The following is a 27,897-nucleotide window of genomic DNA, read 5'->3' on the forward strand; positions in this document are numbered from 1 at the left end:
CTAGTGCTTCAGTTTTACTATCATTTTACACTAACAGAAACAAGAAAGTGAAACAGCTGTGCACTTGTACTGCTTCACTGCTTGCTTCAGTTCCATACCATTCCTCTTTTGGAGACATTGGTTCAAGTAGTTTCAAGGCCATAAAGGGAACAGGCTGGAAATTGTTCTAAGCAGTGTAACTGTTCTAGCAATGGTAATGAGAAGATGGTTGGACTAGATGATCTTGCAGGTCATTTCCAACCTTGTGATTCTATGATTCTAAGCTTGTCCCCCTCTCAAATAGGAGAGATGAGTGTGCTCATTTGATTCATTGTGACATTGCAAGCACACGTGTGATGGGAGGAAGTCAGCAGCATATGATAAGAAAGAGCTGGAGGCTAAGGCAAGAATTCTTTTTTAGGGTCCATTTTGTCTGCCACTGATGGTAAAACTACAGCGTTATCCCACCTTGATTCCATTGCTTGTCTTGAAATCAGAGGAAAGTTCTGTCTCAACCTGGTAGGGCAATTTGGAGGGAATCACTGTGTTTCTGCGGTAACTAATGACAAGGCTCATACTTGTTTTGAAAGGGTGCCACTCCCAGTGGATTCATGTGTGATTCACGAGCAGAAAACCAGCAGCTGACAGTGACAGTTTCCACCTCATTCCATGGAAGAAGCTTGCAGATAAGAGATCACTTCTTCCCATGATGGACAGAGGAAGCCATTCTGGTATGAGACATTTAAAATAATCCAAGTAAGAATGCCTGAGAATTTACCATCTTCTGCCAAGCAGAGTGTAACAGGACTTTTGTACTCCATATTTCTCTGATAGTTTGAGGAATGACTTCTGACATTAATTTGAAGATAAATGCAAATGCTCATGTAGTCTGGCTTTTACCCTTTTCTTTTCATTGGATTACTTTTTTAGGAACAGAGAAGGATATTGCTTACAAAACATATACAAAGCAAAGTTAAGCCCCTTAAAAAAAAAAAACAAAAAAAAAAACAAACTGTAATCTTCTGCAAACTAAGAGTTTTTTATAATACTTTTATGCTCACCAACAATGAACTGAGAAGATTTTAAGAGGTTAGGAAATCAACATTTTCTATGCTTACTTGAGATGAAGTCAATTGTTAAAATAGAAAAAAAAAAAAAAAGAGAGCGCTTGGGTAATAAATGGTAAGTTATTCATGACTTTTTTTTGAAGAAGAAATAACAATGTGCCTTCTGTGAATATTAAGTAAAAGTAACCTTAGGGGGATGGGTTGGGCAGTGTGAGTCATACTCAGGTTTTGAATTATTGATGTTCTGTGATTGTCAGCCTTTACAAGTTTGCACTCTATATATCTTAGTTCCTTCGAGGCAGGTGGAGTAAGTTTCTGCAGATCCATATATGTTTCCCCAATAAGTTACTAGGACAGGATATGAAGGAATTTATAGTTGTGCTGATTTTTGAACTACCTCTCTGCAAAGCACAGCCTCTCTTGCAACACAGCATGTAACCATGCTTTTCCCAGGGGCAATGCGGGTACGCTTTGTGTGCTCCAGCCCAGTACATTTCCATGAACTACTTCCCATGCGCCTATTTTGAAAACTCTGTGATTGCTTTAGAAGTGCAGTTTCATTAGCTGTTCCTGAGAGCTGAGTTTGATTAAGCTAACATTGGTGGTTAACAAGTCTCTGCTCTGTCACTTTATTGGCATCTTCAGTCTAAGAAACCAGAAAATGTGAAGACTGGGACATAAAACACTCAAAAGTTATAAAGAGGAAGAATTAAATTGCTCACGTGTTGTCCATTCCAGCTGCTTGTGTGTATGCAGTGTGATATGGTTTTCAATTACATGCTTGTGTGCTCCATTTTCTGTGTCATGATGTCTCCTTTTAGTGTGCTGGCTGTCTGGTGCTGATTGACTGGGTAGCAATTCCTTATTACTGGTTCATTCTCAGCACTCTATGTGTGGCCACAGGCCTTATTTACTGCAAACCATCTAAATCCTGCAGAGACTTCACTCTAATGGATTTCCTCAGCTCCACTTTGACTTAATTTATGCTACTATACAGTATGTAACCACTAGAGATAAAATTCACCCTTCTTCAATCAGTGGAAAAAGCTAATGTTCCCTCAGTGGGAAAAGCTCTCTAGAGGGAAATGGAGAGTAAGTTCAGTAGGCAATAGTCCTTGGATTATAAGTCAAATTTGTCCCTGTGTTCTATGGATTGCAGGAGTGGGCTGGCACTGCTGGGCTTTGGCCATTCTTAGGGGAATCAGTGCGACTGCCTGCCATGTGGTGGCACTGGTCCTGGAGGTCTTTTTGGCCTTGTGGCTGGTGGTCAGAGAGGCCCATACATTTCATGTGAAGTCCTTCAGCAGAGATACTTCAGTTGTTGCAAGGGTCTGTGCTGGACATCAGCATCAGGAGATGCGGGTGTGGATGGGGTAGAGGGGGGAAAGCAAAAGTTGTTGTCCTACTATGCATGTGTGTGAAAATTAATACACAAATAGCTGATAGGTATGGTTTCATTTAATTATAATTGTCTAGGTAGTGGGACTATATTCAGGATTTAGCATGAGGTGATACAAGAAGTAACGCACTTGTATAATTACAATTAGAGGCAAATTAAGAGTAGTAATTTAGTCCAGATGAATAGCTAATACAGACAGCACGTGTCAGCATAGCATTGGATATGCAAAGCAGAGGTAAGGTGATCAGGAAATATTAAAGGTGCAGAAAAAAGAAATTGCCAAGAGGATGGGGCCAGTCTCTTTTTGGTTATGCTCAGTGACAGGACAAGGTACAATGGGTACAAACTGGAACACAGGAATTTTCATCTGAACATGAGAAAGAACTTAGAGTGACAGAGCACTGGAACAGGTTCCCCAGAGAGGTTGTGGAGTCTGCTTCATTGGAGACCTCCTGGACAGTTTCCTGTGTGACCTGCTATAGGGAAGTTGCTTTAGCAGGGGATTGGAATTAGTGTTCTCCAGAGGTCCCTTCCAACCCCCTACGATTCTGTGATTCTATAATCATATTCAGAGTAAGATGTTTCTGTAGCCCACCTCCTCCCTCCAGAGATCTGGAGCCAAGAGACAGTACTGCCTGCTCCCTGCTTTGTTCCCCTCATCCTCTTGGTGACAAGCATTGCAGATGCTCATCTGGGGCCAACTGGAATAACTGGGAGACAGTGCAACAGGCAGAGAAGCTCTTCACATCTCCTGTCCTCCTCAGCCAGGCTGTCAGCTACATGGAAACAGTGTGGGTATTTTAAGGAAGCAATTGTTCAGCATGACACAAGAGATGACTGAAGAGGAGCTGGTGGTCAGTACTCTCCAGCTATTAGCAAGGGTGGAGACAGCTCCTAATAGCCTGGACACTCAAGTACATTGATAGTCTGCCTAAAATAGAGTGGCAGGGAGTTTTATGACAATCCTGTAGTCTCCTGGGAGACTCTCATGAAGCAAATAGTTCAATGCAAATAAAAACAGACAGGTCCGGAAGAAGCTTTTCAAGCATAAAATACCAGGCCCAGAAATATCAACTGAAAAATGTGCAAACTTTTTTTAATATGAAATCTGTACAAAATTAGCTTTGCCACTTGTAACCATTTCCTCAGCCCCCACACAGTAGTATTTGCTATGTTTTGTTTAGATTGAAAGCTTTAATGGACTGCTATCTATCTGCTTTGTGTGTCTATAAAGCTACATATACATCTTGGGATTTGTTTGAACAGTAATATTAAGTAAAGAGTGGGTAACTTGGGCTGGAATGCTGCAAAATATATACTTCACAGTCTTATAAGGCGCTTAGTTAAGTATGCATTTGATTTGAGAATGCTCTTGTGTGAGAAATCAGGCGACAGAGGTCCAGGTGGGCTCCCAGAATGGAAGTCGGAGGTGTTGTGAAGCTGGTTCTATTCCGATTAAACCCCTGGTGTGCTCTGAAGAGCTTATCTTTTCTAGACTTCTCTAGTGCAAGGCTGGAGTTTTCAATAAAAGTACAGATCAAAGTGTCTGTTTTTGTTGAGGTCAATGACAGTTGTTGATAAACTGGGTCAGCTAAAAAGGGTCTGGAGGCGGGATTCATGGTATTGAACTTCAGAAATGCAGGAGTATGTGTCTACATTAGAGCTGCTCCACAGGGCCTTTCTTGCCCTAATTTAGTTAAAGCAAAACACCCCACCTGGCTGGCTATAAAGGAAGCCTCGCTCACTGATTGGAGACTACATTGGGAGAAGCCTGTTTGGGACAGATGAATCCTGAGTTGGAGATTTTTATGCGCAGTTTGATTGATGTTGCAAAGGAAAGATTTGTTTTCTTTTATCTTTCACAGCACGATGAAGGTGAAATATAGCTCTGGGAAATACAGTATCTTGTATTTTCCTAGGATGCTTTTAATTTTCTGGGAAATCAGAAGGAAAACTACAACATGACTTTTTTTTTTTTTCTTTCCATAGTTTGGGATTATTATAAAACCTGTCAGAAGACCTCTCTTTATGGTGGTACAGGCTAACTTTTACCCAGAAGTCAAATAGCTTCTTAAGCATGCTTAGCCAAAAAACCACCTGGAGAGCAGAGAAGACCTGAGGTCTATCTGTACATGTTAGGATATCTAGATCAACTTGTCTAGTGGCACTGAGGGATGTGGTCAGTGAGCATGGTGGAGATGGGCTGACAGTTGGACTAGGTCATCTTAGAGGTGGTCTTCAACCTTAATGAGATTCTTCAATTCTGTGATTCTGTGTCTAAACAGACACAGTCTGAAGTAATTGTCTGAGAAGGACAGCAAAAATCTGCCACTGCAGTTGAGAAAGGTTTGGATCCAGCTTCTCTGAGGTACATACAAAAGGTTTCTCACAGTGAAATGCTGGGCAACTAGTGGGGCCGTTGATGTAGCCTGAGCAGCTATGTTACAGGAAATATTTTAGTGATGAGGGAGTAAGAGTAGTTAAGGATGAGAGAGCTGTGGAAATAGCAGAGAAGCAATCTTGGAGAAGCTGTCATGATTTGTAATAGCTGGGCATTACAGGGCAACCAGAGTCAGGGCAGTCCAAGGAGGTGCAAAGCCAGCATCTAGCTCCCGGTCTCTCTCTCTCTCTGTTGGCATCTCACTGTTGTTGGAAAAAGCAAGTGGGGAACTGAGCGTGAGGCACTCTGGGACTCTCCTGGCAACTTGTTCGTGACACAAAATCACTGTTGTGTGATCTAGCTAACAGCACTGACTGTTCAGAGCCTGCGCACACAACCATTACTTCAGCTGCTACGTGACCTGGCAGTGCACAGCTTTCACATGACTGAGGGATGAACTATGGCCTCAGAAGATGCAAAGAGAATATAGCATGTGATATTGAGCTGTTTATAGCAAGGTGTTACTAGTTGCCTTAAAGCAAAATCTTTCCTCCATGACAAGGTCCTTGCACGGTGAGATGGGGAAGAAAAATAGATGAGGCCTAATCAGAAGTGGGGAAAAAAAGGAGAGCTGAGATATGCTCTAATTGCTAAATGGAAGGTGTACAGTCACAGGCAGTCACTGCACACGTGAGAAAAAGAAAGCCAGCTGTTACATGTGTCATCATGAGAAAAAGCAGAACTGACAGAAGAGGGAGACTTAGTAACTGTGAGCAAGAAAATATTCTGCTGTCATTTGTTTCTACTTTTTTTTTTCTGGGAAACAGGACTTTGTGGGCATACTTTGTAAATAAGATCTCACCAAAGAATCTCTCTGATGTTATTATTTTTTTATTCCTTCCATAAACAACCCTAATAGAAACTAAGTCTAATAATGTGGTAAAACATGCCCACAGGAAAAAAAGACAAGTTGCCTGAAGAGAAAAATCTTGGAAACATGATTTGTAGCAGAGCTTTTATTTAGATCCGGATGTAGAATAAGATATATCAATATTTGGCTCAAACTCTTGACGTGAGATTTAGAAAATTAAAAAAAAGAGGCCCCATCTGAACTGAGGACCTGAGAAAACTTACGTTCCAGGCATATCCACATGAGACTTTCCAAGATAAATTAGCAGTGGGCCAATTTGTAGATGTCCAGCTGGACTTAGCTCTACAGACTGAGATGTGAAAGGAGGAGAAGGACACTTCACACAGCTGTGGAATTTGACAGGGAAATTGAACCTTCATTTGTAGCGACCCACTAGGAGGAGAAGCAGACAAAAAGGTAGAATTCAGTCGCTAGGAACCCTATTAGCCAAGACTTGCTCCTGGTAGGCATCAAAGACAAAAAGCAATTGCAGCTTGTTCTATGAGATTTTTCATCTCAGGGAAATGTTGTTAAATTTAATTTAGAAAACAAGAAGATAATGCAGAAATTCAGGGAGGCTATTCATCTAATTGCTGTTGTGGTGATCAAGAAATACTGTCTCAAGGATAGTTGCTCTCACTTTAAAACTGGCCAAGAGAGAGAATCACAGCAGCCTGGTGATAGTCCCTTGGTACCAAGATGTTGAAGTTCAACACTTGTGTCTAAAGATTATAGAATCTTAGAATGGCTTGGGTTGGAAGACGCTTTAAAATCACTGAACTCCACAACTCTCTGTCATTAGCAGGGCTGCCCCTACCAGCTCAGGCTGCCCAGGGCCCCATCCAACCTGGCCTTGAGTGCCTCCAGGGATGGGGCACCACAGCTTCTCCAAGGACTGTATGCTTCTGCTTTGGGTCTGGGAGTAGCAAGTAAAGTTGGATGTTTGTCTATTGGATGGGCAGTAGGACTATGAAATGCAGGGTGGTGACAGACAGCAATCAGAACAGTGTTCCCTAGAGCTTTTAGTAGTCCAAGAGAGCACTGTTCCTGTGCGGTGTCTTAGACTGCAAGTGACAACGCCATCAGTGTGAAAGATGGGGAAGGGTGTTTGAAGTTGCATGATAAAGCTTTAGGCTGCAAAACTCTTCATTAATCTATTATTCCCTGTGCTTTTTGTAGGCACGCAGTTGAAACACCTAAAATTTGGTGGGGCAGGAATAATCCTGAAAGCTCTGGTTTCTCCAGGGTATGCAGTTCATTTCTGCATGTAATTGGAAGTTGACCATGACATCTGCTGTATCTGTCAGACACCAGAACAGATACTGGCAATTAGCAAACATTCTCATGCAGTAGCTGGGCACACTGGTCATCACCACAGTGGAGATTAGGACCAGGAACCATATGCTCCAGAGGAAGAAATCCACCACTGTATGATGTATGAAACAAGAGAAGTCTTCCTTCTAACCTTGCCAGTTCTCAACTCGCAGAAGATAAACCTGAGCTATTTTCTTACATTCTGAAGTACTGATGTTCTTGTAGGAAGTGGGAGGTCTAGACAAATGAAAGATTTTAGGCACTCCTATTTGGGGAACACCCGAGGGAAGGACTGCTCGAGTGATTTGTTTATACAGTGCCTAAAATAAAGGGGCCCTGATCCTTAGTGTTAAGGGAATAGGAATAACAACAACAGCAGTCTTTCCCTTTTCAGTGGGGACTCCTTACAGGATGGACATAGAACACGTGGTCTGGCATCTGACCTATGGCAGACTTGTAACATTTGTTGGTTTTTTTTTAAAGTTCTGTGTGGATAGACCTTTCTTGACATCTGAATATGACTCACGCTCTATCAATGTGACAAGTGATGAGGAATTGTGAGAGTCAGCTCTGCCTTTGGGTATGGGCAGATACGTTTCCATTGAAGATGAAGGGTTGGACATATGTGTGGAATTTAGGGTAGCAAAATTACATCTTGTAAATTCTGAATACATAGTGACCACATTACAGGTTGTTGATTTTATAGCTAGTGGTTTTCTCCATGTGACAGGCAAGAGATACCTCTTTTCAAGGACTCTGACAGCCCTGTATGAATGTTTTGTTTTCAGAGGATGCCCACATGTCATGGGGCATTTACTGAAATGTGAAGGCATAGAATTGAATACGAGCTGAGCATTCTGTTCCCAGCTCAGCTTGGCTCCCTTCTGGTGGATTTGAGGCACAGAGAGGAAGGGAATTCAGCTGTTAGGGTCTTCGTTTTTTTTTTTTTTTTTTTTTTTCTTTTTAAATGTAACTGCGTAGAAAAGTAAGTGCTTTCAAACTGAGCATCCTCTCACCCCTCAGTAATGATGATGTTGTTACGTGTGCTGCAGTCTTTCCACCTTTCAGTCTATTAGCAGTTCATGCTACAGTGGAAGTTGCTCCCTACTGAATTCCATTTGATAGGTAGCTGCTCTTGACATGGTGCGGTCACCAGGACTAGAAGCTGTCAAAGTGAGCTGGACCTATCAGGGTTACAAATTGCTTTTGTAATTTGATTATTTTTTTTTTTTTTGTAAATTGATTTTTACAAATTGCAGACATGTTGTTCTGATCATAGAATCATACAATCATTAAGGTTGGAAAAGACCTTTAAAGTCATCTCGTCCAACCATCACCCATTACCACTATGCCCACTGGCCATGTACCTCACTGGCACATCTCCATCATCTCCTCATGCAACAGAGTTCCTGAATAATGGCTTCATAAATGCCTCGCCTCAGGGTCTTACAGAGCCCAGTCTCTTCTCTGAAAGTAGGTGGTAGTACTGCTGGCTAATGCTGAGATAAGCTGCTCAGCTAAGAAGTTGGGAAGGTCAGTGCTATCTTCAGCAAGGAAAAGTGTCCTGATATTTGCTGTACCTCTGATCCTTGCTGTTTTACCCTGCAGTTCACTGAGCACTGATTCCTTAGAGGACATATTTTGCCTTTTTTTTCCCCGATTACCCTGTCACTGAATTGTGACTTTAATATGGCAATCAAAACATGAGGCAGTAACAGAGACACTCTGGCAACCAAAACAAGTGAAAACCCCTGTAAGATTAATGCTCTTGTTCCTTCTCTCATGGTAAAATGTCAGTATTTTAGGAGAGAAAATGTTTTCAGCTGTGCACCGAAGGGTTTTTATTTAAGTGACCACAATTTCAGAGTTTCCATTGTGTTCTCCTTCTCCTCTCTTTCTTTATGAACAAACTAGTATCATTTATTTAAAATTCTCCCTGTTTTCATTGGAATGTAGTTAATTGACTTGGAAGAAGTATAATCTGTTGAAGAAAAACATGCTTACCATGTAAACAGCTCTTTCTCAAAAGGTTTGCAAAAAAGCAGATTATGTACAAATTCTTAGAATGCTCCTCTGTGCCAAATGCTGTTGAATTTTCTTGTATTGGTTGAGTTCTAGCATCAAAACATGACATTTGTATGATTATTTGTCCTGTTTGTTAACTAATGTATAGCTATGATAATCTGATTGCTAATGATCTTAGTATGGCCATATAAGCTGTTCACAGCAATAGCTCAAACCACATGCAATTTGGCTGGTTTTGAGTTTAAGCAGGAAAGTAAAAATTACTGGGTTTCATGAAAAACTGTTTGGCCCATGAACCTTTCATCAAATCTGCAAGAATAACTTATTTGTTTTTGGTTCCCCCCCGCCTCTTCTCTCTGTACACACCCCTATATTATGGAAAAGCTTAAATGAATGTTGTGTTTTTGTTATGTAACTTCAGGCCAGTGGCTGAAAATCAGGCATATGATAGGTTTCCTGGTTACTGATTGACCAAAATCAGTGTCTTTGTGTATATATAGGCATAATAATGTATCTCACTGCTGTGGCCTGTTCTTCATGAAATGTTGATAAAATCCTTGGTGCTATATGCTTAACAGCCAGACCAAGCAGGGGCAGCCCAGTTGCCCAGTTACCCCACTGCCTCAATTTCAGTGTAAACGTTTGGATTCAAAATTTACCTCCCCTACTAAGTTGTCACGGAGGCTGCTGAAGTCTGAGCTCATGTGCATCTCTGATAAGAGAGCAGTTAAGATGCTATTTTTGAGTCTTATGGCAGTAATACTGAAGGGGCATTCGTCTCATGCCCAGCCTCCCTGAAGATCATGCTGGCATCAAGCTAGTGGTACCTAAGCCAGACTTACGAGGCATTTGTATGTGTTGGATCAGAGCTGTGTTGGCAGTAAGGAGACCTGCTCTACTCTTGGATGTGTGAGGGAAGTGCAGACTTGTGATCAGTGGTGGCATGGGGCTGAGACTGCTGCTGGCTTGCACTCTCCTTGCATGGATCTGACAGTACAGTCATGCCCTGTAAGCCCCTAGCTCAGCTCTTCAAGCAATGGAGGAGAGGAGCCTGACTGCACACTCTACTATCATTACTATATGTATATTGAATAGGAAGATCAGGCACAGACAGCTGGGGGAGGCATCTGGGGCAGCAGTGTACCTGGGAGGAAGGAAGGGGCTAAGTTGTCCTATTTGTCAGCCTTGGAAAGACTGGGCAGGATGCTGCTGCTCTCAGGAAGGAGTCTGACTGTCTGGGACTGCAACAATCGTACAGGCAAGAATCACTGACCATTTGTCTTCCTCAATAGCAGGACCAACAAACCCTGGATTTCCAGTCTCTGTACCTGATTGTCCATCTGGCACTGCCCCTTTGTCTGCCCCTTACCTCCATGTGCTCCTTAGCTTTGGGGCAGCAAATTTCAATTTTGCTGACACAGATGAGAAGGCTTTAGCTGGCTTTGTGAAGGAGAGGGCTTTTCTGAAAACTGCTGATGGCATCTAAGTCCTGGAGAGGGTCAAGATTGAGACATATTCATGTTTTTGGCACTTCCTGTGGCTGGCTCAGCAACCTGCACTTTGTGGCTCTTGCTTGAGGGCATGCTGCTCTCATGCCTCTTTGTGGGAACTGAGGCTCCCATATCTTGGATGCTGTGAAATCCCCATGGCAACCCAGCATCTCAAAATTAGACATGGCCTTACAAAGTGTAGCAGTGCCCTGGAAAGACTCACTCTAAGTCAAAGAATAATGGACAAAAACAAGTCCAGGAAAGAAATTTGTGATGTTGGACTTACTAGGCTTTGACAGATACATGATTGTTCCAGTTCTTGCTCTCTGTTCCTTCAAAAAATGTTTGCTCTACCATACTTCGAACATTTCATTACTTTTAAGGAGCAAGGTAGTCTCAGGGAAATGAATGGATGGCTTGGAAGGGGAAATTCGTTCAAAGAGATGGCTGAGGGGGAAAATGAGAGCACTTGTGCTTCATTTCTTACAGATCAGGGATGTATTTAGCTGAATTCTGCAGATCCACTGTATGAAAGTACACAAACATTTTTTTATTCGCACACAGAATTACTGAGGGATTTTTTTTTTGTGCAGTTCGGAAGGGAAGCAGGCAGGGAGTGGCTGGACAGAGAAGGGCTTTTTGTTCTCATTCTGCCTTTGGCAAATGCTCTGACTCCAGCAGTGTTTGGAGAAGGACTGAGATTCTCTGCTGGAAGGTGTGGAGGAGCACTGGGCACTGCAGCCTATTCTGCAGGCACAGCATCCGTACATGTGCAGAGTGGGCCTAGCCGTGCGACAGGCAGACTGTCAGTGCTTTCTGCCTAAAGTGAGGCTGTCTGAAAAGAAAAACAGTGACATTTTTAAACAACTCAATTTTAACCGGTTCAAGAAAAGGCAAATTAATTCTACGTGCTCTCAGTCCATTGCCTACCATCCATCATTCAGGAGAATGATAGATTTTCAGTTTATAATTCAGTCAGTGTTTGTTGACAGTTCTCTCTAATTAGTTTGAAATACTTCCTGGATCTTTGATTCTTTGTAGTTGCTCAGCACAGGGGAAAGGAGGGCAGTGAGAGAGTTTCCAGATACCTGATGCGATTTGGAAGCTTAGGAGAGATAGAAAGCCATTGCAGGTACATCTGGTAGCCATACAAACTTCTACTTCAGAAGTGGTTTCTTCCACCGCTTACCAGCCATGGATGTAAGCCACCCCTAACCTCCTGTGCTGGAGTCTTCATGCTGTTCCAGTGTTTAGATCCCTAAAACTGCAGTGGGGTTGCTGATTTGCAAGAGTGGCATAGGGCATGTAAAGCGTCCTTTAGCAGATCCCCTTAAAGGTAGGGAGGAATGCTTCTTGTCCACTGACAAACTTTTCAACAGTGTGTGCACAGCAAAGTTTGAGAGCTGCTGCTGTACCAGACCCACTCCAAAAGCTGTTAGAGTGCAGTGTGTCACAGAACAGCATCATGTTTGGCCAACTGGGCCATCAGTTTTCTCAATTTCTGCAGTAGCAGGAGTTCAATATGGTAAAAAGCACAACAGGTTGTCCACAGAGGTGGTGGACGCCCCATCCCTGGAGAGGCTGAAGGTCAGGCTGGACGGGGCTCTGAGCACCCAGGTTGAACCTGATGGCCTATAAAGGTGCCTTTGAACTCAAATGATTCTATGAAAAATACCTTCTGAGATTGTACTCAGAAGGGGACAGCCTTTGCTGGGACAGAGGAATAGAGAACAAACACTTTGCTTTCTGGGGAGAAGATTCCTTACTGACCTCAAGTCTATGGACAGAGAGCAGATATGCTAGGTACACCAACCAGGCATCTCTGAGCTGGACTGTGCTTGTCAAACAAGTCCTAATATGAGCAGGTCACTTTGAGAATGGACTGAGTGGACAGAGGGGAGCACCTGAGAGAGGGGCATAAGGATAAATGGCATGAGATGCAGGTTCCTCTGTGATGAACTCCTCCTTCTGTTATCCTTGGAGGTGTTCAAGAACTGTGTGGATGTGGTACTGAGGGACATGGCCTGCAGTCATGGTAGTGATGTGCCAATGGTTGGACTAGACAATCTTAGTGATCTTTTCCAACCTTAATGATACTAAGGCTGGCATCTGCTAATTGGAGAAAAGCAGCAGTGATGCAAGTGAGAAAAAGCACCTTCCCTGTACCTTTTGGAGATGCTGTGCACCGACTGTGCCAGGCTTATAGGCAAGCATCTCAAGTGGAGTGTGTGCTTAAGGATTTTGCTGAACCTCTGCTTGCTCTTACGCAGAAGTATAAAAAAGTCTCATATGTTTAAGTGCTTTTCTGAACCTGAGCACTAGATGGTCAAACATACTGGTCAGGAGATGTCACTTTTTTTTTTTTTTTTTCTTGCAAGGGATGTGCTTTATTCCTCACATTGTGAAGATTTAAAGCTCCATAATTTCTTGATTAGGACTAATGCAATAGGGCAGGCTGGGCTCTTGAAGCATGTATGTGATTCCCCTGAAAGAGAATGGAAAGTATATACAAGTTTAGTAGTTGGCCTTGCCTCTGAAATCAGCTTCTTCATACCAAGACAAGTATTGCTGAATTTCTTGCTGAATGGTTTGCAAAGTACAAGCAAGCTTGGCTTCACTCAAAAGACTGTCCCCCCAATTATGATTTATAATAATCTAGATTTATTTCATTTCATCTTTAAATTCATGTCAAATCAGAGGAGGGTGGTAGTAAAAAACAAACATTTTTCTGAAACAATAACAAGGACATCGTTATGGTAATTGCAACATAATTTACTCCATCAATCACATAGTTGTGTGGGTTTTCTTTTTTTCTAAAAAAGAGAGGAGGATAAATGGTTAGAAAACCATGCAAAAACAAAACAAACAAACAAACAAAAAAACCTCATGATTTTTTAGCCAAATGTTTGTCTGTTGTTAATTATAAGAATCTGAATTTGCTGGCTGACTTATGGCTATCTTTCCACAGAGAATAGCAAACCATATGCCCCTTAACTAGTACTAACCTGCCAAAGTTATGTTTTTTTGCTGAAAGCAATCTGGAGTGGCTAGTGCACTCACTGCATCTGTTTTGCAGATTAAGAGAGAGGAACACAAAGAAAACTATTGTACTTCTGCTTTTTCTTTCGTTGGCATGTCATGTAACAGCCGGGAGGAATATTACAATGGTTAAAAACTAAGATGAAAGTGATGCGAACCTGGGAAGATTGTTTTTGTTAAGTTTACTTAAAGCCAACACAAAAATCAGGAAGGCATGGGGCTCTTATGTTCCTTTTAGTATTTTCTCCAGTTGAATTTTGTACCTTGATGGAATTCTTGCAATATGCTGTAAATATGCACAATTTGATGTACATTAAGTGCCAGCCCTTGAATTTGTGGTCCCTAACAAAGGCCAAGAGCATAGTTTTTTTTTTCAAGTTTTGTTGCTTTATTAGCTCCTTCGCTGTCTCGTATTAAGCTATGGGATTGATTTTTAATCTGTAACAAAATTCTTGCAAGAAATTTTACTGTCTCACTTAGAAATATTTCTTAGTCTGTAAAATTTGACCAAGGGGGAAATTGCAACATCACTTAAAAAAAATAAAATCTGTTAACTTCATTTTGTAAAACTGCTGCTAAGCATCATCAGTTCATGACAACTGGAAGAGAATAGTCCTGGAAGCTAAGAATGCAACTTTATTCATGTGAATGATTGTCCCTTGTGTATCAACAGGACAGTGGAGTTCTGATTAGTTGAACAGCGAGATCTGCAGGGCTGAGTTTGGGTCCCCACTCTTACACTGGAGCAATCTTCTCTTATGTAAGGAGCTCCAGGAAAACCAATTATCTCTTCATATAAATGAGCTCTTCATAGATATGAAGGGTTGTACCTTTGGTGCAGACATACCCCGTATGAAGGTGCCTTTGCTTCTTCTAACTCAAATTGCATCACTCAGTAACTTTTGCTAAAAACTGAGTTCCGCTCTTGATTAGTAGTCAGTCTTTCTTGTTTTGTAAGCAGTCAGCCATGGCTTCCTTCTAAGATTTTTCATCTTGGTCTCTTCTATCCTCTTATGTATGTTATTCTTTTGTGTACTGTAAGCATTCAGACATGCTGATCCTTACAGCTCAGCTTGTGGCAGTGTGCATGGTTGTACGGTTTTCTCATGCTTACATTAGTGAAAAGAGATAGAAAGCTAGATTTTGCTTGATAGTGTTCAAACAAAGGCTAGTTCTTTGGCTATAGGCATTTTATTTTAGTGTCATCTTTCCAAGAGTTTTGTGGACCTTCCTGTATTGATACTTAAGTGCTGTGTGAATTTATATAATTGAGCACAAGGCAACAGAATGAAGAGTTTTTTCCACTTCTTAATCTCCACTGAGACAGTAAGAGGATCTGAGACGTGCTTTTGAAAAGCTCTTTTAATTTTAGTGAAGAGCTTCTTTCCTGTTATGCGCCTCTGGATGGCAGATCCTGCCTCCAGGTTTTCTCCACTCATTTCTGTATAATCACCTGCAAACATTAAGAAGCCACAGAAACATTGAATCACAGAATCCTTAAGGAAAGACCAATGAGATCATCTAGTCCAACCATCAGCATGTGCTTGTGACTGCTCTAGACCATGTAACTCAGTGCAACATCTACCCTCTTCTTAAACACCTCCATGGATGGTGACTCCACCACCTCCATGGGCAGCCTGTTCCAATGCCTCAGCATATTTTCTGAGATGTTTTTCCTGATATCCAACCTGAATATTCCCCTGTACAACTTGAGGCCATACCTCTCATCCTATCACTGTTACTTGGAAAAAGAGGCTGACCTTGCTCCAGCCTCCTCAAGGAACGTTTTCTCCTGGACTGAGTAGGGTGACAAGAAACTCTTTCTCTGCCTCTGTAAAAGTTGGCCTGCGTGTCTCAGCCCCAAATCTTCAGTCTTTCTGACCTAAGAAAGGTGATATCTGTCCTCTTCAGGTGTGCTGCATCAAGCTCACAGCCTGCCTCAGTGGTCTGCCATGGCCTCCTACCTCTGTTCTCTCTCATTGAATTTTCACTGTCCTGCAAATACTGTATTTTATTTTTGAGAAGGATATTGCAGGGAAAGGGTTAGCTATGCTGTTGGTACCATTAGCTGGTGAGCATCCTCTCAAGAACCAACATCTCCATATATAAACACAGATATCCCACCAAACCTAACAGGAAGCCCTCTTCTCCGAGTTTGTTAACATGTAAAAACAGTGTTAGAAAATCCACATGGAAATGACAGCAACCCATCAAAGAAGCTCAAGGCTGCACTGAGGCCCATCAAACAATGTTAAGGGTGGATGACCTTTGAATATATTGGTTGTTCTTAGCAGCCTGACTACATCAGATGCACAACACTGTCCTGTGCTCAGAACTTCATGAGCTGTTATGTCAGTTTACCTGTTAAGGGCTCATCATATTCACAGACTCCCACTAGGGAAGTGTCCTTAAGCACCACTTGAGAAGATTCCCCTCATTATGATAAGCATGCCAGGTGCCTGAACTCTCTTGTGTCTTAATCAAGAACTTCTTAGTTCTGAGAGTGTTGGAATTAGGCTTGATTTTTTTTTTTTTTTTTTATTTTTGTTTCTTAAAGAGGACTTAATCCACTGACCCATGATACTCCATGCAGGGAGCCTCAGCAAGCCCTAAGAAAGGAGAAAAGCGGGACTGCAAGTATTAGGGAGATGGCCTGATGTGCCATCCCAGCATTTACTCAACTCCTGTGGTCTGATGGGAATCATTTTATCTGCTTGCTCTAAGAGAAAGACTGAAATACTCTGATACGTTGTTGGTGGAGCACAGTAATGTACTTTTTAGAGTCATACACATGTGAGCTAGGGAATGATTCTCTATTGAATAAATTAAAAAAAAAAAAAAAAAGAGTTATGGAGGGACATGTAGTAGTTATTTGACATATTAGACACAGGAATGATTGTTTTCTCTGAGGCATTGTTTTGTATGTGTGGTTTCTCTGGTGTCTAATAATACCTTGAAGTAATTTGCGTTATGAGTCCTTCACTAGTCTGCCTGTATTCATGAGATTCTGGATGAATTTATTATGTCTGAAACTTCTGTCAAGTTTTGTGAACTGGTCAACAGCTTCAAAGGGCATCAGTGAGAATAGGTAGTTTGTGTGAATACATAAACTTGATTTTCCTAGGAAAATCAACATAAAATCCTCACAGAAAAGCAATAAATTATTACCTTCAACAGAGCAATTGCAGCTAAGATGATTTAGCAGTTTAGATAAACATGGTGTTTCATGGTTGATGCACTAACCACACTTCTCTACAAGGCTTTTCTCTTGTCCTGAGCTCCTCGCATAATCTTTCCTAGCTGATAGATGTAGTCATCTGAAGAAAATATAATGACAGTTTATAAAGCAAGGTGACATTTACAGCAAGTTCCATAAATTTAAGATACGTCTTGGATTTTTCCTAAAGGAAAAAATAAAAAGAGTAGCTGAAGAAATTTGTAAAGTCACAAACTTGATGTTTGTCTTGTCTTTGCAAAATGTCTCAATTGTTTTGAGTATAAGCCAGATGGTCTCAACCTCTGCTTGAAAACAGCTTACAGTAACATTTCATCCAGAAAATAAATCATTAGAAAGATGTATTTCAAAAGATTTTTTGAAGGTGGGGGGATGATCAGGTTTAAAAATGTTTTTGTTTTTAACTGAATCAACTGGTTCAATTTATTCTAGTTAATACAACAGGTAGCAAATAAATACTTTGTGTAGATTACGAGCAGCTCTCCTAACCTATAGTTCAGTAGGACATGTACACATCTATGTTTGCCTGTAAGCAAGTGCCAACTTCTAGTGAAATCATTTATATGCAGAAAAGTCAGCTCATGGTGGGTTTTTTTTTTTTTATTTATCTATTTTTCTACTGGATCTTTGTAATTACCGAAAAGCTCATGCAGAACTGTGATAATCTTGGTAGCAGCCATGTTATAAGAGCTAACCAATAAATAGCCAAACTGAGCAATACATAATTTAGGTCAACTTGATCTTTATCTTCTTTATTTTCTTACTGTGGTAGTGTGTGATTTTACAAATGCTTAGGAGAGAAGAATTGGGATCTATCTTCCAAGTTTGACTTATGTCCTAGAATGACTGTTTTCAATCTGAGATATTTACTGCTCACATCTTGCATTTCGCCTTATTATTTTAAATGGAAATCATGTCCATCCAGATTGTAGCAATTAACACTCATATAAGCAAAGGACACTATTAAGAAATTTTTTACCTCTATTTTTTTGTTTAGGGGTTCAATTTTTGCCTGTCACACTATACGTTTTGCAACTTTTGTGACACTCTCTGAACTCTCTAGAACAGAGAACATCATTCTCTGCTGAATGACAGAACCAGCTGTGAGTGAAGGCTGTATGGGTGTAGGTCTGTGTGATGGATGAGTCGCAGTCTTACTCGTAAGCAGATTACTTTAGTCAGCATAATTTGTGTTGCTGCTGAGCCAATAGTGTTTTGGATGCTACATTTCCATACTGACAAGGACACTGTTTAGAGACTGAAACTTAATTCAGTTTTTACACCACTAATGCTTTTCATTTCATACAGCAGTACTGGTATGATGACCTTGTTGAGGCCCACCTGGCCAACTGCCCCACACCTGGCACAAGTCTTAAAAGAGGTGAAAGATTTTGGTGTGTACTCAGGTGGAAGAAAACACATATGATACCATAAAGGATCATTACATTTTACACAAAATAATGAACTTAATCTAGCCTGTCACTTGGAAGTACAGATGTAACAGGGCGTTGAACTAATGGTGAAGTAATGTGCAGTGCAAACGAAAGCTCATAATGCTGGGCCTGATAAAACCCAGAAAGGCGGTAAGCAGGACTGATTACACTTTGAGAGACATGGATCCTGTAGACACCTCGTTGCCTTGCATCACGCTATTGTGCAGAACCAGGTTTTTGAAGACAAACACTGTGCTGCATAGGGGCAAGGGATATGCTGTCCACATGATATCTTCATCTGCCATAACTCTGGGGCTGTAGTTTTAAGGTCAGAGCTTGATGGCATGTTTTGCACAGATCTTAAGGCTGTACTTTTTTTTTTTTTTTTTTTACTTCTCACAAGTTATATCATATTTGACAAAGAAAAAGGATTAGCTCTACTTAAAGCCAAAGGACTGTCAAGAATCTCAGTCATAGTTTGTTGTAGTTTTTGTAACCCCTAGTAATGAGGCCCTAAAAGCTCGTTGAGAGCAAAGGTGATATTCCTGGAGGAGCAAGGCAGGGAAAGTGGATTTATTGAGAATTTGAAGAGAGTTAACGATAGTTAAGAACTACACCATGCTTGTGTGCATTGATTTGTATATTTATTTGAGTTTTTAAATATAGAATCATCATAGAATCATTTGAGTTGGAAAGGACCATTAAAAGTCATCTGGTCCTACTTCCCAGCAACAAACTGGGATGCCTACAGCTAACTCAGGCTGTTCAGAGCCTTGAGCCAGCTTGACTGTGAATTTTTAAATATATAGGGTAAGCAATCTTCCATCATGCTGAAAAAATAGACGAGAATAAAGATATCCTTCTGTAATATGAATGGGAAAGTTGTAATGGTGTGAGGAATATTGCTTTACAAATAATGAAGACAAAACCTAATGGAGTTAAAACAAACAAACAAACAAAAAAAAAACCAACAAACGGGTTACTATGCATGTAATTATGTTTCTGCAGCTACACTTTGAGAATCACAGGAGATGAATCTTTTCCTGCTGAAGAGGGCAAAGGGCCTCAGTAGCATAAGCCTGAGTACAGGGCAGAGATAATCTCATTGCATTGTGAGTTGCCTACTGCACACATTTCTTTATTTTTTGTTAGTGCAAATGTATAGCTATATCATAAGTACTGTGCCTCTCTTGAGAAATAGAAGTGGACTATCACACAGCAGGGAGAAAATCTGTATGAACTGTATCTGAAAGAAGAGAAGTTCACTAAAGGAACTGCTGCTGTGTGATTAACACCAGAAGAGGTATGGTGTTTTTAGCTTTAGGCTGTGGTTTCTCAGCAAGACTTCCCACTAGTTTAGAGTGGGGGGGGAAAAAAAAGCACAGGTTCATGCAGTACAATTACAAAGAAAGAAGATAAAAACACTGGCCTCATAATTTTTGGCTTCTTTCCCTTCCCTTTTCTGACTCTTCCCAATTCTCAGATGTGTTTCTGGTCACTGTCCAGCAATTCATTCTTTCTTCACATCTGTTTATTGTTCATGTGCACTCCTGGTCATTCTGCATTCACTTGTCTTTCCTTATAGTCTTACATTCCTTTCCTTTTTTGGTTTTGCTCTTTTTTTTTTTTTTTTTTTCCTCCTTCCTTCCTAATTTTGCTTATGTTTAATTGCCTTACTGCCTCTGTATTCTTCCTTCACTTTTTTCTAATCTTGGTTCTGGTCTCTCTCTCTGATTTCCTTATGTGTTAGCTTGAAAGCAGAGTCTCAGTTGGTATAAGTTGTCAAATCTGCCCTTCCTCTGACAGAAATCTTTGTGCTCCCTGCCTGAGAAGTCAGCTATTCACATCTCTTAGGAACTTCTATGATATTCTTATTGATGTGCTCAAGCACCTCATGGGAAAATGTAACATTTGTTGGATTCAGTGGAAATCCAGCACTTCATTTTCACAAGGAATACCTCATACTTCATGAGATTATGAATCACTGTTGAGTAATGAATGATGTTGGAGGTTGCAATTATTTTGAATAATCTCGGCAGTCGTAGTGCTGTTTACTTGACTCCAATCACTTTCAAAATCCAAGGAACAAGGCTGAAGGCGAAAGGCAGTGGCTAAGAAGAAAATATTACTATAGGGTATGTGAGTAGGTGTGAAAAATGCCATACTGTTTGGTAGAGGCCTCACTGTGATGTGAGAAGTGGTAACTCTATAACTCAGTATGTGACCAGCATGCACTAATTCTACCCTGTGTTTTGGAGAAAGAAAATCAAGCAGTGGGCCACAGAGGGCCATTTGCAATGGTTTCTTGCTCTTTGAGGGAGTAGCAGCTTAAAGCCTGTTAAATTTATGGCAGCATTTTGCTTCCACAGTTTGCTTTGCCAATATCCATAGCCTTCTCAAAGACAAAAAATTGCACATTATTTGAGGTAGTGCTTATCTCACTTCTGCATCATCATTTGAATATTAGCTATCTAGCCTAAGCAAGTTGATTAGAAACTCTCTGGGGGTCAATAGAGAGAGATAACTCTGTTCTTGGATGTGTTTGGCTGCCTTTTGGACTGCTCTCTTTCTGTACAAATTACACAGGAACGTAGCTTAGCCTACATCACAGTTTTACTTCTTGTAAATTACTCAAATGATGTAAGATGAATCTCACTTTTCCCAAGTAGTATCCAGTGTGATTTCCTGCTCACTCAATACAGTCTGTAAGTGAACATTCCTATTGCACATGAAGTGATGCCTATGCACAGACTGAACCAATTGCACAAATGTTGTCACTGAGGTTATAGTTTTTATAGTATTGTAAGGGTAAGATTGCTTTTATTTTTTATTTTTATTTTTTTTTAGGAACCTATTGGTCAACTGCTCCTCAGTTCTGAAATAAATGACAGCTGAAGAACAAACAAAGCTGTGATAGAATATTGTTTGGCGTTATGTTAACCTTTAATTGGGCTTACAGTCCTTTTGGTTTTACAGTACTTTCCAGTTGCATAGTATTTCTCAAAAAATATATATAGTTAGCAAAGTCATTGCTGATATCAGCTGGATTTGGGGCTCATTGTTCTTTTCCAGGCCAATTCCTTGAAGGAATTGTTTCTGGGGCAAAATAATAGTTCTTCTGGTAGGCCTGCTCTTGGATGGTACAAAAACTGCAGGAATACCCTTTGCCTTTTTCACTGGTCTCACAAACAGCTCTCAAAGGGTCTGAGCAGGTCTGAAAAAAGCATCAACTCAGATAAACTTTTTGAACAAAAACAAAGCCAACTTAGCAAGGAATTACATGGGAAGGCAATTGTTCTGTGCAGAATTGACAATCAACTTCTCCATATTTCTTTCACCGGAACTTAAAGTTAATGGCACATTGTACAATGGGGAATTCACATAATGATATCACCAAGCTTTCTTGCAATTAATCACATGCTTTTCCAAATACATTTCAATGTAGTTCTAGTGGAAGTTTTGGAAAAGTTCTGCTCATTGTCTGAAAAGCCATTCTGCTGTCATGCCTGCTAATTGTAAAGCAGCCTCCTGGCTGCTGTCCCACCTGGGGAGTCCTGTGTGTCTGACTTTAGGCACCTCCCTGCAGCAAAGAGGCTGTGCTACTTTCATCAGGGCACTCTTCACTGCAAGGATTTGTCCTTTTTGGTTTTGAAAACTGGTGTTTGGCAAGAGCTAAGGTTTTTTCCTGTTTTTCTGTCTTGGGAGTCTGCTAAATTGTAATGCAATAGCTTTCATTCATTCAGAGCTCCTCTCCACATCTGTGCCCATGTTCGACAACAATGGTAAGCCATGCTTACCTTCTCAAGGCTCAGCCTGCACCAATCTTGATTTTATTTATAAATCAGAGGACGTCAGACTCTGGGAGGAAATGACTGACTTACAAGTATGTGCAGCTATCCTGATGGCTACAAACTAAAACTGCCTCGACAGAGGAACACTGCTTGCCTGAAACAAGAAATGCCTGTGTTTGGGGAGAAGCCCTAGCCTCAGTCTGTTCCCAGTGTAGTTATCTTGAGGATGAGTGGTCTGGAAGAGGAACTGAATACAGACTTAGATTTTGCTTTCCCTTTGTCTGTCATGGGCATATCCCTTGGTGCTTGCCAAGGATAACACATTGAAGGTTTATTGCTTTGACTCAAAATCTTGTCATTTGAGTCACCTCTCTGTCTCCAATGATTGTACATTATACAGTCCAACTATGTTGCTTCCTGCAAATAAGTAAAAGCTCATGTGAATGTCATCACGTGCATAAGTTATATTACATCTGCTGTCACCAGGAAAAAAGTGCCCTGAACACTGATGCATCAGTCTCTTTGGCAGGGACTGGTTTATCAGGCCTAGTCAGTCTATGTTTTTTTTTTTCTAATACAAAACAGCAGACATTGTCCTGTCACTGTGTGTTTCCTTTTGATTTTGTTGTATTGGCGGATGGACTTCTAATTAATAATTAATGAATATCTGCTTGTGTCATTGTTGAATGACTCCTTCTTTGGAAACGAAGAAAGTTTTTGTTGAATTCAGGTTGTGCCAATTAAGACTGTAAAGGTTTTCCTTTTGTTTCCTGTTCACACCATCTGAGCAAGGGAATATAAATTTCTTTAGTTGATGTATCTGAAGACTTTTTGAAGCATAGATGAACCAGAGCTAGCTCTTGCTTTTTCCTGTGCCCTTAGCCCTGCTGAAGCTAATGGGATTACTCTTGTGTAACTCAGAGCAGAATTTGGCCTTGTGGATGGGCGTAACTGTGCTATAAATTAGGGCATGATACAATACGTAACCATGACAAATGTTCTATTAGGAGACCAGACCAGAGTTTGGTGCCAAACTGGTAATAATTTACCATCTGGCTGGTCACCTCAGGCTTCTTTGCAGCAAATTAAAAAAAATCAAAATTGTACATTTAATGCTAAGCACTGGCCTGCTCTTTTTGGATAGATGTGTGTGTGCTGGGCTAACTGCAATCCGACTGGCAGCTGGAGTCTTGCTCTATAAACATCAACATAACATTTTCAGAGTGCTAAGTCTATATTAAAGCCATTTCCTTACCTGTGACCATTCCTTCTGCTGGAATGGGGAGGGTCCTTTAGTGAAGGATGCACTTCAGGAGAGTGAAGCTCCTGTTTCTGTTGTTCAGGCTTTGAATACCCGCCCTGTTTGGTCTGGAGGATCTTCCTAGGAATCTCAGGCTATCAATGCCAAACAGATCTTCTGTCCATGGGTAAACTGGGAATGGATCTACCCCACTGACAATACAAGCGATTTGTTTTTCACTGTCAGTTCAACTGATTATGAGCCCATTTGCTGTAAGAGAGAGAGGGTCCATGAATATCCTAAAGTGGACTTGTGTTCCCTGAACAACTGAGAACTTTTGAGAGAGATTAGGGAAATAGAAAGAATACTTTTGGCAAATAAAAAGACAAAATAACCCAAGCATTGCAGGTGTCCTGGTTAAAATTCTCCTGGCATTCCCATTTAAGTTTAAAGAAATTGCTGAGCTCTATCCTGCAGCTAGAGCAGGAGCCAGGGTACTTCCAAAGGTAAGTATTATTTTATGCAAAAGCTTTACACATTTTCCACATAGAAAATGAAGTCTCAGCAGTTTCAGCTGTGTGTTCCAGGTTCTTGCTTCTAACCTTATGCAATGTTAGAACAGTATGCGCATACAGGAGAAAGGAAAAAAAAGAGAAGGAAAAGAAGAAAGTTTGGAGAAACAGCCAGCATGGAGCTTCTTGCTGATTTTAAACTGCTCTGTGATGAAGAGATAGCTTCTTTGGTGACAGCATACCTGCTTAAGAAGTCTTTTCTTGCAGAGAAACATAAAGTACCCAAAACATTCTCCTCAAGGTGGCAAGTAACATTTTGTTCACATACTTAATACCATGCCTGTATTTTCAAAGGCAATGAGCCACCACGATTTCCTTTACATGATCAGGGCATTGCTCTGCTTTGTGATATATACTGTCCCTTGTTATACATGTTTTTTTTTTTTTTTTGTGTGTGTGTGTGTGTGTGTGTGTGTGTGTATTCATTTAAAAAGTATTAAGAGCAACTTGGCAAAACGATTTGGCTCAGCTTACAGCTACAATAGCTTAATCCATGTTTTATTATACTGAGACTTCATTATATGAAGTGAGTCACTTCGCAGCAAGAAGTGAACCTCGAGGAGTTTGAGGTTTTGTAAATCACAAGCTAGTTTGGGATTTGTGAATAGTGAGCCCTTTACCACCGTGGTATTCATCCATTACTTTCTGCAAGGGAGTGGTGAATTAAAAACCCTGTGGCTAAAGCAAACTCAATGTGTGAGGGAGAAAACGCTTCCTCATGTCTATGCTTTCAGAAACACCCTATGTATGATACGTACAGGGCAGTTTTAGATGAGAAGTTCTCTCTTTTTTCTTCATCTTTCTTTTCTATCATATTCAAAAAAGACACAGACCGTAGAGGGCCAAGGGGAGGTCTGCAAAGATGATCAAAGGGCTGGAGAATCTGCCCTATAGGGAAAGACTGAAGGAGTTGAGTCTTTTTGCTCTGGAAAAGGGAAATCTCAGTGGAACCTTATCAGAGTTCTCTAGTGTTAAATACTGGCTCCAAAGTAGGCAGAGGCTTTTTTTTTTTTTTTTTTTTTTTTTTTTTCTTCCTCAGGGAGCCACATGAAGAGCACAAGGGGCAATAGATATAAGTGGGAGAGATTTCATCTTGACGTAACATTTTTTGCAATTGATCACAACTTCTCCAGTTACTTAGGGATGTTAGGTAGTCCTTATCTCAGGAGAATTTTAAGACACAACTGGACAGGGTGCAGGGCAATCTCATCTAAACTCTCTTTTCCACAAAAGGTTGGACCTAATGATAATCTTTCAAGGTTTATCTTCCAACATGGGCTGTTCTGTGATTCACATTCTGTGTGCACTGACATTTGTTATATCCCCCTCATGTTCCGTTTTTGTCTCTTTTTTTTTTTTTTTAAACCTTTCTATTTCTCCATGCTTTCTTCCAGCCAAACACCAGCTCAATAACATTTGTACTTATTCAAGCTTATTGCGTACTACTAGTGTGCTCACATGGATTACAGCTGAAGGAAAGTGTCTGAGATGAGAGGAAGGACATGACATAGGATTCAGTTCAGCAAAGCGGTCATGTACATGCACATGGCTCATGGCTACAGGAATAATTCCATACTAGAAACAGGACTAAAGGTTAAATACATTCCCTAGCCCTACAGCCACTTCTAACTAGGAGTAAACCCACAAAGCAGCAGCGGCATTTCATCCTTTCTATTGCAAGGTTTGTACCAGTATGGAGAAAGAGATACTGATGAATTTGGGATCTTAGAAGGGTGAGACCAGCATGCAGGTTGGAGCTGCCCTGTCATTGGGGCTGAGATATCCAGGCTGCCTCTGGTCTGAACTTGGCTGTTGTGGTACTTCTGCCTGGGGTTCCCCAAGTTCTAGATCTCTCTGGGTGCTGTTGTGCATCTCACTTTTTTCTGAACCATTCCTGACTGTCTTGATCCATCTCCCAGCCACTGGATGTTGCTGCAGCTTTGGTGACAGGGATTAAAAGAGTTGGTTGTTTTCTATGGCCTATCCATCTTCTGTTCCTGTGAGCCAGATAGCATGAGGTCTCTAAGACTGCCACTGCAAGAGTTATTTGCCAACTGCTGGATCATTCTCAGGCACTCTTTTACTTCTGTTTAGCATTCCCACATCTTTCATGAAGTGTCATGTCAAATTCACCCAATTCCTTTAGCCAAAAGCACAAACCTCAAATAGAATAAATAAATAAATAAAAGAAACATTTTGCTTCCACTCCTTAACTGAAATATTCCCATGTTTGAAATTCAGAGCAACAAACAGTTCATAGCGTGCTTGAATTTTATTTAAAAGAAAATGGAGATGTTTCTCTTTTGGTCAAATTAAACATCCCCTTGGCATGCAGTGTTTTCTGTCCTCAGTCTTTAGGTTTACTACAAATAAATACGAGACAAGATTACTATTTCAAATTTATTTGAAATGATATGAGGATTTCATTATGATCTGGTAGTTAAATGAAGTGTCAGAATTATACTGCCATTCTTGCTTGAAGTTCTGGAGGATAGGGCACTGCTGTATTTGTAAGACATAACAAAAATCTCCTTTATTTCCATCAGCTGCTAAAGCTGCCCAAGAGGCCTAGTCATCCTTGCAGTATCTCTCTGAGTTTACAGATAATGTTTTATTTTCTGTGTTGCTGACAAATGACCTTCCATTTCTGCTTTTCACCAATTTACTCGTCTGAGTTCAGTAAAAAGTAAATAACTATCCCTTGTGGAACAGAACTGTTTATGCTATTGCCAATAGTCCTATGAAGTTCACATAATATGGAATAATTGATGAAACACTTTCAAATTTCCACATGGGAGAGAAAGCCATAGGGCACTGGTCAGTCATATGTTTTGATACTTTATTTTTAGAAACTCTCATAAATCAAATAATTAATAAATAGAGGAAAGACAGGCACCGCTTTTCTTTTTTTTTGTTATTTTTTATCACAGTGGGATTCACATACCACGTTTTTCCCTGTGGGGCTAGAAGACACTGGGGCTTGCTGTTGCCTTCTGTGGAAGATTTTCTTTCTCAAGTCCAATTTATAAAATATATCTCGGTCTTGGTTGCCCACTGCCCAGATCCTTGAGAACTGTCATTTCAGACCTGCACGAGGATGGACTGTTCTTTACAATGTTAATCCCTACAGTTTTGTCTTGTCTGATTTTAAATATTCCAATCAGCAGAAACTCATGCTAATTCTTCTCAGTGATCACTCATGAAATCCATGGTGGTGTTCTTTTTTTCTTGTAGGCGATAAACATCTTGGCACCTTCTCTTGTGACCTTGCATAGAGGAGAGTATTCTGAGTAGCTACTGCATCTTCATGATATAAAAAGTCCTCCAAGCATAACTGTAGTTACTTAAGTTCAGTGACTACTGGCTGCACCAATAGCTGAACATATATGCGAGTGTTTTACTGTGTTGTGGGCTAGCTCTGGAAGGACTTATTGCTGGCAATTTGAGGAAGGCAATGTAAGTGGGAGGTAAGGTAGTACCAGCTTGATTTCCTCATTTGCGAATTTCTCTTTTCAGGTCATGATTAAAAAGTGTTAAGCAAATTTTGTTATGCAAACCTTCAGAAGCTGAATTTATATATGGAGAGAATAAATAGCTCTCTCCCTCCCTTTCTTCCTCCTGTACTTCAGCTCCAGACAATGAAAATATCCGCACAGAGCAATGTATTTCTGGCAAACTTCACATGGTATTACTAGGAGATAGAAGGAAAGATCTAAGTACTCCAAAATGAAATACTCTGTTAAGCAGCACATGGTCTAACCCTGATGTCTTAGGCATTTCTAGCCCCATGGTTGACATGAGACTAGCTTAGTATTTTTCTTTCCTATCTAGACGCTGTGATACTGAAATAATTTACTGCCAAAAAACACAATTATTTTCATTCCACTTTTATGGGAAAAAAGAACCAAAACCATAGATTTTATTTCACGCTGGAACAAATGTTTTACTGTGCGGCTAATGTAGTTGTAATACATGTATTGCTTCGTGTATTCTTACAGGCATTTTTTTCTTGTGTCAAAAGAG

General features: G+C 40.6%; 1 protein-coding gene across 3 annotated transcripts in view; it reads left to right on the forward strand.

Moving 5' to 3' along the window:
• Window positions 1-574: 574 nt before the first annotated feature.
• Window positions 575-27,897, forward strand: part of KCNE2 (potassium voltage-gated channel subfamily E regulatory subunit 2) — an 88,792-nt gene continuing 61,469 nt past the window's right edge. For all 3 annotated transcript variants that reach the window (XM_042810039.1, XM_042810040.1, XM_042810049.1), the window contains exon 1: window positions 575-710. The gene's annotated coding sequence lies outside the window, so the exon portion shown is untranslated. The remainder of the gene's footprint in view (window positions 711-27,897) is intronic.

This window comes from Centrocercus urophasianus, unplaced genomic scaffold (genome assembly GCF_019232065.1).
Source record: "Centrocercus urophasianus isolate 14NV4802_14NV808 unplaced genomic scaffold, USGS_Curo_1.0 seq_12, whole genome shotgun sequence".
Classification (NCBI taxonomy): Eukaryota; Metazoa; Chordata; class Aves; order Galliformes; family Phasianidae; genus Centrocercus; species Centrocercus urophasianus.